Source organism: Loxodonta africana, chromosome 8, assembly GCF_030014295.1.
Source record: "Loxodonta africana isolate mLoxAfr1 chromosome 8, mLoxAfr1.hap2, whole genome shotgun sequence".
In the NCBI taxonomy this organism is placed as follows: domain Eukaryota; kingdom Metazoa; phylum Chordata; class Mammalia; order Proboscidea; family Elephantidae; genus Loxodonta; species Loxodonta africana.
In genome coordinates, this window is record NC_087349.1 from 98,344,517 (window position 1) to 98,357,825 (window position 13,309).

Here is a 13,309-nt window from a genome sequence, read left to right on the forward strand (position 1 = left end):
TACAAAAGAATGAAACATTGCCCAGTCCTGAGCCATCTTCATGATTGCTGGTATGTTTGAATTCATTGTTATGGCTATTGGGTAGTGTCTTTCAACCTAGGGGGCTCATCTTCCAGCTTCCAGAATACTGAGCAATATTCTGTTGGAATCCATAGGATTTTCATTGGTTAATTTTTGGAAGTAGATTGTCAGGCCTTTCTTCTTGGTCTGTCTTAGTCTGGAAGCTCCACCGAAACCTGTGCACCATGGTGGGCTCTGCTGGTGTTTGAAATGCCAGTGGTATAGCTTCCAGCATCATAGCAACACTCAAGCAGCCACAGTACAACAAACTGACAGGCTTAAGTATATTTGGAGTTTGAGGTTCCTCTGATTTCTCCCTACTACTCGTGGTTCAAGTGGAGTTTATAAATATTAATACTTAAGTCACAAGGACTTCACTCCTCTTTTGGCCTGTGTCCCTCCTCTTCCTGGGTCCAGGCCAAGCTGCACTCTTGACTCAGCTCTCGAGTACCTGAGAAACAGATCTGCCAGAGTAAATCTGTTTAAATTCTCACCCTCTCCTTCAGTCCCCCAAACAGTATCTGAGTCTTACAGGTGCTTTTCAGCTGGTAATGAAAGAAATCTTGCTAATAGTACATTTAAAAAAAAAAATATATATAAGAAGTAATGAGATAAGCAACTAGATTGATATCTGACCCCTGGAGTAAGTGCGTTACGCTACGTTCCAAGGAGGGAGGAATGAAAGAAAGGGGAAGCAGTGAAGGCTAGAAGAATGTGGATCACAAAAGGATACTGGAGAAAGTGCTCTATATTTCCTTATATTTTGTGTTTAGAAACTACAAGCCTAGATAAAAGAACTAAGACACGATTGTCATTGTCTACTAATATGAACATTTAGCATCTAACACATTCACTGCAGGAGTGATTCCCAAGACTAGCTAGGAGTCAAGTTCCTGTTCTGGAGCTGTGAGTGGCCAGCACTGGAAAACAAAATTTCAGTGGAGATACTGTGGTGAATACAGGAGATTATGTATGCACATTGTAATATGAAATTTGTAAAAGCCAGCACTTACTGAATAGTACGTGCTGGACACTCTTCTAAGTTACCTGCATTAACTCTCTTAACCCTCAATGACAACGACGGTACTATTATTATCATCCCCATTTTACAGATGAGGAAATTGAGAAACAGCAAAGTAACTTGCAGTGGCATGGCCAGGAATCAAACCCAGCATTCTCTCACCAGAACCAATGTATTCAACCACCATATGATCAGATTGGCTTCTCATCTTCCTAAACTTCCTTAAAAGACTCATCTCTTTGCAGTGAGGAGCAGGCAAACAACAAATCAAGAACAACTTGGTCTTCAACAACAAATAACGGAAACGCTTTTATGTATTTGGCATTCATGGCTTGTTGTTTTAAGGATGGTCTGTGTTAGAATCAAGGGTAAAGTATTAATATGTTTTTCCAGGATTATCAGACTGGAAGGGACTGTTCAGGTTATTTGACCTCTTTTTCACTTTCATTTTTGTAGGTTAAGAGTGGTGAGAAAGGCAAAATGTCTTTCCAAGAGGTCTAGATGGCAAAGCAGGAGCACGGACTCTGGCACCAGACTGCCAGGGTTCAAATCCTGACTCTGCCATTTACTGGCTGCATAGCCTGGGCAGGCCATTTCACCTGTCCATAACTCAGTTTCCTCATCTGTAAACTGGGGACAACAGCAACACAAACTGCATTGGGTTGCCATGAGGATTACACAGGAAGAGTGACTAGAACAGAATAAGCACGTAGCCATTGTGAACCAACATTCGACATTCATCGTGGATGAAATGGACCTTGTTCATCATGTATGAAATGGACCCAGACAAGCCCATTTATAAAAGTCAGCTTACATCAGCTTACAGGGGTGGGCCGGTCCCCAAAATAGAAGTTTTAACAGACAAACAAAAACAGGGAGGATAAGGTTTATTATTGGTTTTTAAGAAAAACAAAAATACTTACTGAGAAAAAAAGTATTCAGTTAGCAGGCAATAATTTCATAAATGAAATTTAGAGAAAGGCTTTCAATGAGACAAAAATAGTGAGACTTTTTTTGAAACCAAGTTGCCTTTAAGCACACTATTTTTAACACAATGAGATTCTGCTTTATAAAAAAAGAATCAACTTAATTGTCTTTTAAGTCTGGAATATTTAGATATTTTCAGAGCTAGGGTACAACCAATTCTATTAATTTGCTGACATCTAATTCATTTGTAAGTAGGCCAGCTTTGAAAGTAGCTATAATCTATACGCGTGTTAAAAATAAAAATATGTAGCACTTTGTTTATGTAGCACTTTGTTTTTCAGAGTAGTTATGTATTTATTTCCTAAGGCCCCTAGGTAGCACAAATGGTTTACACTCAACTGCTAACCTAAAGGTTGGTGGTTCAAACCCACCCAGCAGTGTTGTGGAAGAAAGGCCTAGTGATCTGCCTTCATAAAGACTATAAAAAATCAAGAAAATCCTATGGAGCAGTACCACTCTGCAACACATGGGCTGGCCATGAGTCGGAATTGACTTAATGGCAATGGGTTTGGTTTGATTTTTTTTAATGTGAGGAGAGGAGTCCCTGGGTAGTATAAATATTTAAGTGCTTGGCTACTAACAGAAAGTCTGGTGGTTTAAATCCACCCAGAGACACCTCAGAAGAAAGGCCTGGTAATTGACTTCCAAAAAAATCAGCCATTGGGAACTCTGTGGAGCACAGTTCTATGCTGATACATGAGTCGCCATGATTTGGAACTGACTTGATGGCAACCGGTTTTGTTTTTTTGATAAAGTGAGGTGAAGCAGGTATCAGCATCCAAGTCTCAGAGAGCAAGGGCTGCTGGAGCGTAGTGAGTGCACAATGGAAGAAGACTCCGGAGAACAGAGCTCAAGTCTGGCTCCATGACTTGAGAAGGCTGTCTCCACCCTCTCGGTGCTGTACATTGACCTGTACATGTGACAGGTTAATTGATTTCTAAAGTTCCTACCAAGTCTAAAATTCCAAGACTGTGGACACACACATACGCATACCATATAATGTATTTTCAACCCCCTGATGTACATCAGTGATTCCAGAATTTGGAGACCACACTTGCATGGAACCTCAGTTCCTAAACTACTACTTCCTTTATTGACAGGATGGTGATACATTTCATTTAGGGCACTAAAGCATCAAAATGACATTTGATACGCTTAGACAAATTTTCAAGGAGGTAGTATTTACTTTCTTCTTCCATATGAAAATTGCTAGTTGTTTTTACAACCTTATTACCAATGAATGCCACCTAATGCAGGCCATTACATAAGAAAATTACTTGACTAAAGACAGCGTAACAAGATGACACAGGCAAATGTACATAATTTCTGCTCTTTCACAGGAATTTTCTAGGGCAAATATAATTTTTGAGATGCAGACAAGCTCTGTTCCATGCTTTCTCTGGCTCTAATTATGCTGAGAGACTTTGAACCCATTTGCAAATGACTAAGTGAACACAGATTTGTGAGGTGCTGGAAAAGTTCTGAATATTTTTTACCATGAAAACATGAGCTATTTTACCAGCAACAGTTTTTGGAAATGGTGTGCTTCAAGAGAAATATAAGCACTGGCCTAAAACAAAGAACATTCTGTCTTAAAACTATGAATTACCGGAAAAAGTAGATGCGGTGCAGTGAATTACTTAATATGGCCCTTCTAGTCATTCACGGTCTTCTGACTTCCATAAAATGACTGGGTAGCACTATGCAAATAAGGTGCTTGTGGCTCACCACAGGGGTTGGACAGCTTGTTAACAATGTAAATAAGGTGCATGGAACTCTTGTGGGGGTGGGAACATGCAAATAAGGTGTATGGAACCCTAACGAGGGGATTGGTCAGTTTTGCCATCCCACTAGCCATCTCAGAGGTGGGAATATGGGCTTGCTACTACCAAGAGAGCCAGGAGCTGAGTGTGCCCTTTGAACAAAGGGTCCCTGTGCTGAGAAACTCCTAGACCCTGGGGACACAGAGAGCTGTAATATCAGAGATGGCAAGCACAACAGAACCCAGCAGCAGAGAAACTGCAGCAGCAGACCTTGGAGAAGGTCGCAAGATGTCACAATAGACTTCCCAGCCCACAGAGCGAGGCAGCTATAGTGAGTGGGCTGACTCACGGAGAGAGAGAGCTGAGTGCCTTTAGGCCAAGACTTACTGGTAGAGTGAGGTACCTCCAGGCACTTATTGGCAGCACAAATGAGCTTTTTAACACTTGCCCAACGAGGGCAGAGGCCAGCCGAGAGGCTGAGGGAATGAAGGTCAGAAAAGGGCCTGCCTGCAGGCATAGCTGAGAAGCTGTCCCTATAGAAGAACTGTATCCTGAGTTGTTCCTGATCCTGAATTGTAACACTTTCCTAATAAACCCTGTAATTGTGAATACAGTCCGTGAGTTCTGCAATCCATTATCAATCCCAGCAGAGAAGTACAGAGTGTATAGGAGGACAGCTGGTGTCAGAATTGGTAGGTAAAAAGTTTGGAGAGAGGAGGTATGTCTGACCTCCACCTGGTGGGGATTGGCTTTGGGCTGATGCTGATCTTGATTCTCTCTCCTCTGCCTTGGGAAGTTAGGGGAAGCCTAATGACGCCACCGCCATGCCATTTTTACAGGGGATCAATCGCAGACACAAAAGCATTTAGTACATGAACATTTAGCTAGAGCAGTTGTAAAATCTCACTAGTTACCCACAGCATGAAAACTCAAATTAGAACTAATTATGGTCCTATGGTCAGTTTGGATAATATATATTCATACCCTATGCTCCAGGACTTCCACCCAAAGATACAAACCCAACAGAAATGTAAGGTCAAAAATGTTCATAGCAGCACTATTTGTCATAAAAAATAGCCAGTAATAATAATATATTTATGAGCTCTCCGATGCAAAGGTATACTTATACCTTTGTAGAAAATCACCTCACCCTCGTGGCCTTTGAGTTTTCCATTTGTAGACCTCGTATTCTTTAGCAGTCTGCTTTTGGAAGGTGGTACTGTGTGGGAAGATGCTAAAAGTTCAGAACCTATATTGTAGGTGGGATAGGTGAAAGGAGGAGAGAGGGAGAGCAAAGAACATGAAGCTCCCCCACTTCCAACGAGTTCAGCCAATCTAGAAGCTACCACCCCTGCTATTTCAGGACAGAGATGGGAGGCTTGAAAACTTCTCAGCTCTTCCCAGCTCCTGAAGTCAGCTTTAATACAACTCTGGATATTCTTTTCTATCTGCTATGATGCCTAAAAATAATATGAAATCTACACCGAAGAGACATGCAGGAGCTAATGCAATGTTTCATTGTTCACCTTCTCTATGGGCCTTTTATTTAAGGACATGGAGAGAAAGAAAAATTCTGACTAGTGTTAGGGCTGAAAATCAGACCCATTGCACTGAAAGACAGCCAATTCAGCAAGACTGATTTAAGGCCACATCCCAGGCAAGCGGTGTGTATTAACGAAAGAGCAGAGGTTCTGAAGTCAGGCTGGCCTGGGTATAAATCTTGGCATCGCTACTTAATAGCAACACCACCCTGCCTAACTCACAATTCCTCTAGACCTCAATTTCCTCATTAAAGAAAGAAAGAAAAAAAAAAAAAAAAAAGACAATTACCACCTACATCATCATGTTTCTGTTAGGATTAAATTTAAAGCAATTAGTATATTAACTGGGATACAATAAGCACTCCGGAAATGTCAGTCGTTATCAATTTTAAGAGCAAAATGATTATTATTGTACTTAGCTAAAATGTTTGTAAGAACTAAATATATTGCATATAAATACTTATGCTGCAGACAGTCAATGAATGGTGGCATTTATTAAGATGCTGGGTATTTGTCATACATTTTACACATATATAAAATATATATTTAATATTTATAATATATATCTGCTCAACAGGAGAAAGATGTGGCAGTCTGCTTCTGTAAGTATTTACAGCCTTGGAAACCCTATAGGGCAGTTCTACTCTGTCCTACAGGGTCTCTGTAAGTCGGAATCGACTGGATGGCAATGGGTTTTTTTCTTAATAAAATTAGAATTCAGGTAATCTAAATATTCTTGTTATTTTGGAATACAATTAATGGATATTTTACTATGTTAAGGATGAGTGGTGAGCCAAGTTAAAACGGTATGCAAAGTGGTTAGGAGTGTCAGTTCTGGAGGTGAGACTGGGGTGAGAATTTATTCTGTACTTTATTAGCTGTGTGAATCCAACCAGATCCCTTAATGTCTTGTAGCCTTTCTAGTTATGATGAGACTAACAGTATTTGACCGATCATGGGGTTGGCGCAGGACCATGCAGCATTTAGCTCCATTGCACATGGGTCATCGTGTGCCAGGGGTCGACTTAGTGGCAGTTAACAACAGTACTCATATGCCACAGGCTTGAGTAAAGATATAATGAGAATTGTCATAAAACACAGCACTGTGCCTGGCATATAGTAAGTCTTCAATAAATGTTAGTCATAAAATGTTGTCCGTAATACAAACATGGTATATCTTTTTTTTTTCCCTGAAAAAAAAAAAAAAAAGTTTCAATTTGATAGGAGGTTTACCTTGTGGCAAAATCTAACATGTTTGCTTTAAATTTCCCTTCAGGAATGTACTCAGGTTTCCCTTGAAAGTTATAGACCAGCATGCCCAAGCTCATTTTGTGAGGTGTTTAACCAAAATGGAAAACAGGCAGAAATTCCAGTGAATTAGCATTTCTGGTAAGAGCTAAGTGACCCCGGGAGTGTGGTTGCAATGGAAAAATGGTTGTACTGATCTAACCTGATCTGTTTTTTTCCCTTTGTTCTCTGTTTGAAACAAAAAAGATGTGCAAGAATACGGGACCTGGGTCCCTGACACCTCATCTGTTGGCAAAATAATAATTTCTGGAGCCTCTTAAGGGTCTAAGCAATGGCCCTTTCTTGGCCCAAAGAGAAAAAGAACAGGGGAAAAATGAATTCTTTGGGATGGGATATCAAGTCTGAGTTATGAGCTGGCAACACAAAACTGGATGTGAACACACTGTACCCACCTTTTGGGGCTGGTGTTGCAGGAACATAGGGAGGGTACAGTGGATGACTGGGAAAGAGGAGAATTCTAGCTATGTGGTCGTTAGGGATGAATTGTGTTCCCCAAAAAGATATGTTGAAGTCCTTACCCCTGTTAACTGTGAATGTGACCTCACTTGGAAATAAGTTGTCTGCAGATGTATTTCGTTAACAAAAGGTTTGTCTTAGTTACCTAGTGCTGCTATAACAGAAACACAAGTGGATGGCTTTAACAAAGAGAAATTTATTTCCTCACAGTAAAGTAGGCTGGAAATCCAAATTCAAGGCATCAGCTCCTCAAACCTAGACCCAGTGCCCTCGATCAGATCATGATATGATCAGCTCCTAGGGGAAGGCTTTTTTGCTCTCTTGGCTTTGGAGGAAGGTCCTTCTCATCAATCTTCCCCTGGACTAGGAGCTTTTCCATACAGGAACCCTGGGTTCAAAGGGCGCGCTCTGTTCCTGGCCGTACTTTCTTGGTGGTATGAGGTCTCTCCCGTCTCTCTACTAGCCTCTCTTTTTTATATCCCAAAAGAAACTGGCTCAAGACACAATCTAATCCTGTAGACTGAGTCCTGCCTCATTAACATAACTGCTGCCTATGCCCCCACTCGTTAACCTCATAGAGGCAGGATTTACAACACATAGGAAAATCACATCAGATGACAAAATAGTGAACAATCACACAATACCAGGAATCATGGCCTAGCCAAATTGATACACATAGTTTTGGGGGACATGATTCAATCCATGACAAGGTTATACTAGAGCACAGAGAACCCTGATCCAATATGACCAGTGTCTTTATAAAAAGAGGAGAGGAGATACATAGAGAGTAGGGCACTCCGTGAAGACAGAGAGGGAAGATTGCTATGGGGAGTTGGAGGCAGAGACTGAAGTGACGCTGCCATAAGCCAAGGAATGCCTGGGGCTACCAGACGCAGAAAGAGGCAAGAAAGGATCCTTCCCTAGAGCCTTCAAACAGAACAGGGCCCAGCCAACCCTTTGTTTTCAGACTTCTAGCCTCCAGAACTGAGATAATATATTTCTGCTGTTTTAAGCCGTTCAAGTTTATGGTAACTTGTTACGATAGCCCTAGGAAACAAATAAAAGTTATCAATTCTAAAACCTGAGAAGTCTTTGATTCTACACTTTCCCTCACACCCCTACCCAATCCATGAGCAAATCCCGAGAAGCTTCCTCTAAAACACCTGTCTCTAAAGGTCAACCTGAATGGGTCCCCATCCTTCATCCCCAGTGTACCCCATGGCTGGTGCAGGCCTAGATTACTAACTTTACCAGCCTCGTAACTAGCTGTCCTGATCCCATCCCTGCTCCACTCTATCCCCCACAATCCATTTCCCCACAGTAGGTGAAGTGATATTTTAAAACATATCAGAACAAGTTGCTTCACTACTTCAAAGCACACACCTATCACACTTAGAATGAAATGAAAGAAACTTTTGTTTTGTTTTAAGCCACCTGGTTTGTGATACTTCATTACCACAGTCCTAGGAGACTAATCCCATGGTAAATAGTCGGAGGCAGGGTACATGAGAGCATATTCAAGAAATGGTGTCTGCATGCCCTTGTTAAAACCGTCTTTATGGGGAAAATTATTCTGAGAAGTGGTACATTAAAAGGCTATCACACCGCAAAACCAAATTTAGTATGGCTATAAATAATTCCCTGTCCAGCCATGTGAGATGGGCACTGGAGGGTTATGTTGGGATAGAGGCAGATTAATGATCAGCAGGGACTGGCCTCACTGAAGACCCAGCAAGGTGATGACATCATCGACTCAGCATTTCTAGGAAAAGATTCTGGGTGTAATAAGGAGAGCGGACCAGAAAAAGTGGAGTGAGCCTGGAGCTGACAGAGCCTCCCTTATTGGAGGCTGTTCTGGATACTCGAGCAGAAGAGGACAGTATCCTGAACTAAGACAGTGAGAGTGAGATTGGAAAGGAGGATATGGGTTCCAGGGGCACAGGGGAGGTGAAAGTGACAGGTCTTGACAATTTACTGGATGGAAAATGAAGGAGAGAAATAAGGAAGAAGCCAGAATGGTGAAAACATACAGTGGGAAAAGTCAGAAGTTTCCAGATTGGGATTCTATCACTAAAATATATCTCCAACTCTACTGTTCCTACTCTGGCCTAGAACACCATCTCCTTTGACCTTGCAACGAATCGCCTTTTACCTGGTCTTCCACTATCGCTTCTCCACACTCTAAGGCAGCCCCTGTAGAGAACTCAGAGCAATTCTTCGCTAAAACATAAACCAAATGATATTACTTTTCTGCTCAATAATTTTCACTGGCTTTCCCAAGTCCTTAAAATACATTCCAATCATCCAATCAGTGTATCAAGGCCATGCGTGACCTGGGCCTTGTCTATCTCTCCAACCTCATCTTGAGCCCTTCTCAACCTCTGTCGCAGTGAACATGTGGCCTCAAGGATTGAGTAACAGTGTTAAGAGTTTATTAACCCTGGGAGGTGGGATGAAGGGAGGGAGATACAGGGGTATTAAGAGAATAATCCCCTGGCAATCATGCTTTTGCCAACTGTGGATTTGAGAGGATGGAGATTTATACCAGTAAGGAAAAAAAAAAAGTTAAATTCCTAATATTTATACCTGTGTACAGTCAAGTTCAGTCGCCTTGGCTAAACGAATGGACATAAGGATTGCAGCTCTCTGCCACCCAACACTACATTTATGAGAGGCAGGAGTGCGGGGGGACTCACAGTGTGTGAACAGAACCTCAGGCCTCAAAAAGCATGTCTTTAAGCATTGTGATAATAATTTAGGAACAGGTTAAGCTGCACACAGGCGCTTGACTGAACTCACCAAAAAAAAGAGAGAATGAAAAGGTAAGACATTAAATATCAAACCAGTAACAGCTGGCTGGAGAAATCTTAAACAATACTCTGAATAACATGATGCTTGAGGAATCTGCAAATTCCAGGCTGGTACTCTTGGTGGAGCAACAGCTAAGCGCTCTGCTGCTAACTGAAAGGCTAGTGGTTCAAACCACAAACGGCTCTGTGGGAGAAAGACCTGGCGGTTTGCTCCCGTAAAGACTGCGGCCTAGAAAACCCTGTGGGGCAGTTCCACTCTGTCACAGGGGTTGCTATGAGTCAAAAATCATCTGGAAGGCACCTAACAACAACAGCAGCAGCTCTTTCCTGAGCAGCCTAGGGAAGTGACTTATTTATTTTAGAATATTGCAATGACCTGGTACCCAGAACGGCTCTAAACTCTTACAAACATTATCTCATTTAAACTTCACAAAAATCCCATGAGGTAGGGACAGCTATTATCATCCCCATTTTACAGATGAGAAAACTGAGGCACAGAGGAGTGAAGTAGCTGGCCCAGGGGTCCGGAGTCCTTGCTCTCAACTAGCCCGTTAATCTGCCACTCAGCAAAGAAGGGTTTCCTTCTATGGGAGATTTTTAAAGCAGAAAATTAATACTCCCTAGAAGTCTTATTTGCTGTGATTTAAAAATACATTTAATTTTACTTCTTTATTCTATGACTCAGTATTTTAATGAAGACTTGAGCTTGCCAACTAAGGTAAGTTTTGGATATGCAATCCTTAGAGTTGGTATGATAGCACTGCTTTTCCCATATATCTGTGGCAAACATTATTATCATAGAAATGTTACTTCTTTAATTTCTGGGAAAAAAGGCAACAATTCATAGACTCTTAATTCCAGGGAATTTCTATTTTTTCATTGGCTTAGTAGATCCTTATCTTAATAAAGAAGATATAAAATGTGTCTCCTTTATTGCAAGGGTAATACTCTGAAAGATTAAGAAAATAAAGTTACCTGCAGGTAAGTTTATTTTTTGTCAAACATTTACATGGTGCTTAAAATATGTCATTCACTGTTCTCAACACTTTAAAATGAGATCAAATTATGTAATTCCCATACAAACTCTGTGATATGGGTTCAATTCTTATCTTCATTTTATAGGTGAGAAAACTGAGGCACAGAGAGGCTAAGTAACTTGCCTGAGGTCACACAGCCAGAAAGTGACAGAGCCAGAATGGAAGTACAAGAGGCAACTGACCTGCAGGGTCTGTGCTCTCAAGAAAATATGTGTTTAAGTAGGATACTCAGCAATCATTTGTCTGTCAGTTTGATGTTCTGTGGTGATTAGCATGATGCTAAGATACTAGAAGCTATGCCACCAGTATTTCAAATGTCAGCAGGGTCACCCATTATGGACAGGTTTCAGCGGAGCTTCCAGACTTAGACTAGGAAGAAAGGCCTGGCAATCTACTTCAGAAAATTGGCCAATGGAAACTCTATAAATCACAGAATATCATCTGTGACTTCGACTCAATTACTTTGGCTGCATCATCAGGAAGGGCTGATGGCTGGAGAAGGACATCATGTTTGGTAAAGTGGAGGGCCAGTAACGGTGAGGGAAACCTTCAGTGAGATGGATTGAGACAGTGGCCAAAACAATGGACTCAAACATAGTAACGATCATGAAGATGGTGCAGGACCAGGCAACTGTTCATTCCGTTTCCTTATGGTTACCATGAGTCAGAGCCGGCTTGACAGCAACTAACAACAACAAGACCTGTATCAGAGGTTTCTTTGCCCCAGAAGCTTTTTAATATCCGTTTCCTGTCATAACCATTATGCAGTAGGTGGTGAGAGCTCGTCCAGAGTTCACATATCAAAGCTGCCAGGCAACTTCGATCCTGACTGATTAGGCATACATTCATGTCTACCCCAGTGTCTCAGATTTTAGAATCTCCGCCAACAAATAGACAATTTTTTCACTCCCATTTATTAAAAACAATTCTGTGCACTTCAATTTCTTTTTAAAATATTGTGTAAGGGGTTGTATCTCTTTATTTCACATAAACAGGCTCAAAAAAGAAAAAAAAAGACTTTAGTTTTTTGGTAGACTTTTGGGAAATACATTTGAGTAGAAGATGGCATATTCGCTACAGTTTGCTCAAAGCATCTATCACACCGTAATGAGCATACAGCCATCCTATAATCTTGTTTTGCAGTCAATAAAAATTATTTTTACTATAAAGAAGCACTAGTAAAAATTAGGTTTAAACTCTTGTTAATGCTTAAATGAGACTATTTTTCATCCTACAGAAATATGGAAGCGATCTGTATTTGTGACCATTTTAAACAAAGGTGATCCAACAAAATGCAGAAATTATTGAACAATTAATATCACATACAAGTAAAATTTCACTGAAGATAATTCACAAACACGTTCAGCAATGCCTAGACAGGGAACTGACAGAAATTCAAGCCAGATTCAGAAGAGGATGTGGAAAGAGGGATATCATTGGTGATTTCAGATGGATCTTGGCTGAAAGCAGATCTTGGCTGAAAACATCTTAAACAAAAAGATGTCTACCTGTGTTTTACTGACTATGCAAAGGCATTTGACTGTGTGGGTAATAGCAAATTACGGATAACCTTGTGAAGAATGGGAATTCCAAAACACTTAATTGTGCTCATGAGGAACCTGTACTTAGACCAAGAGGCAGCTGATCAAACAGAACAAGGGGATACTGCATGGTTTAAAATCAGGAAACAGTGTGTCAGGGTTGTATCCTTCCACCATACTTACGAGCAAATAATCGAAGAAGCTAGACCAAATGAAGAAGAATATGGCATCAGGATTGGTGGAAGACTCATTAAAGACTTACCATATGCAGTGACACAACCTCGTTGTAGAAAGCGAAGAAGACTTGAAGCACTTACTGATGAAGATCAAAGACTACAGCCTTCAGTATTGATTATACCTCAACACAAAACAAAAATCCTCACAACTGGACAACTAAACAGCATGATAAATGGAGAAAATGTTGAGGTTGTCAAAGATTTCATTTTACTTGGATTCAAAATCAACGTCCATGGAAGCAGCAGCTCAGAAATCAAATTACTTATTGCATTGGGAAAATCTGCTGCAAAAGACCTCTTGAAAGTGTTAAAAAAACAAAGATGTCACTTTGAGGACTAAGGTGGGCCTGACCCAAACCATGGTACTTTCAATTGCCTCATATGCATAAGAAAGCTGTACGATGGATAAGGAGCACCGAAGAAGAATTGATGCCTTTGAGTTATGGTGCTGGTGAAGAATTCTGAATATACCATGGACTGCTAGAAGAACAAACCTGTCTTGGAAAAAGTACAGCCAGAATGCTCCTCAGAAGCGAGGATGGAGAGGCT

General features: G+C 41.0%; 1 protein-coding gene across 5 annotated transcripts in view; it reads right to left on the reverse strand.

The window, feature by feature from the left end:
• Positions 1-13,309, reverse strand: part of ELMO1 (engulfment and cell motility 1) — a 644,335-nt gene that overhangs the window by 200,413 nt on the left and 430,613 nt on the right. The gene's annotated exons all lie outside the window — the stretch shown is intronic.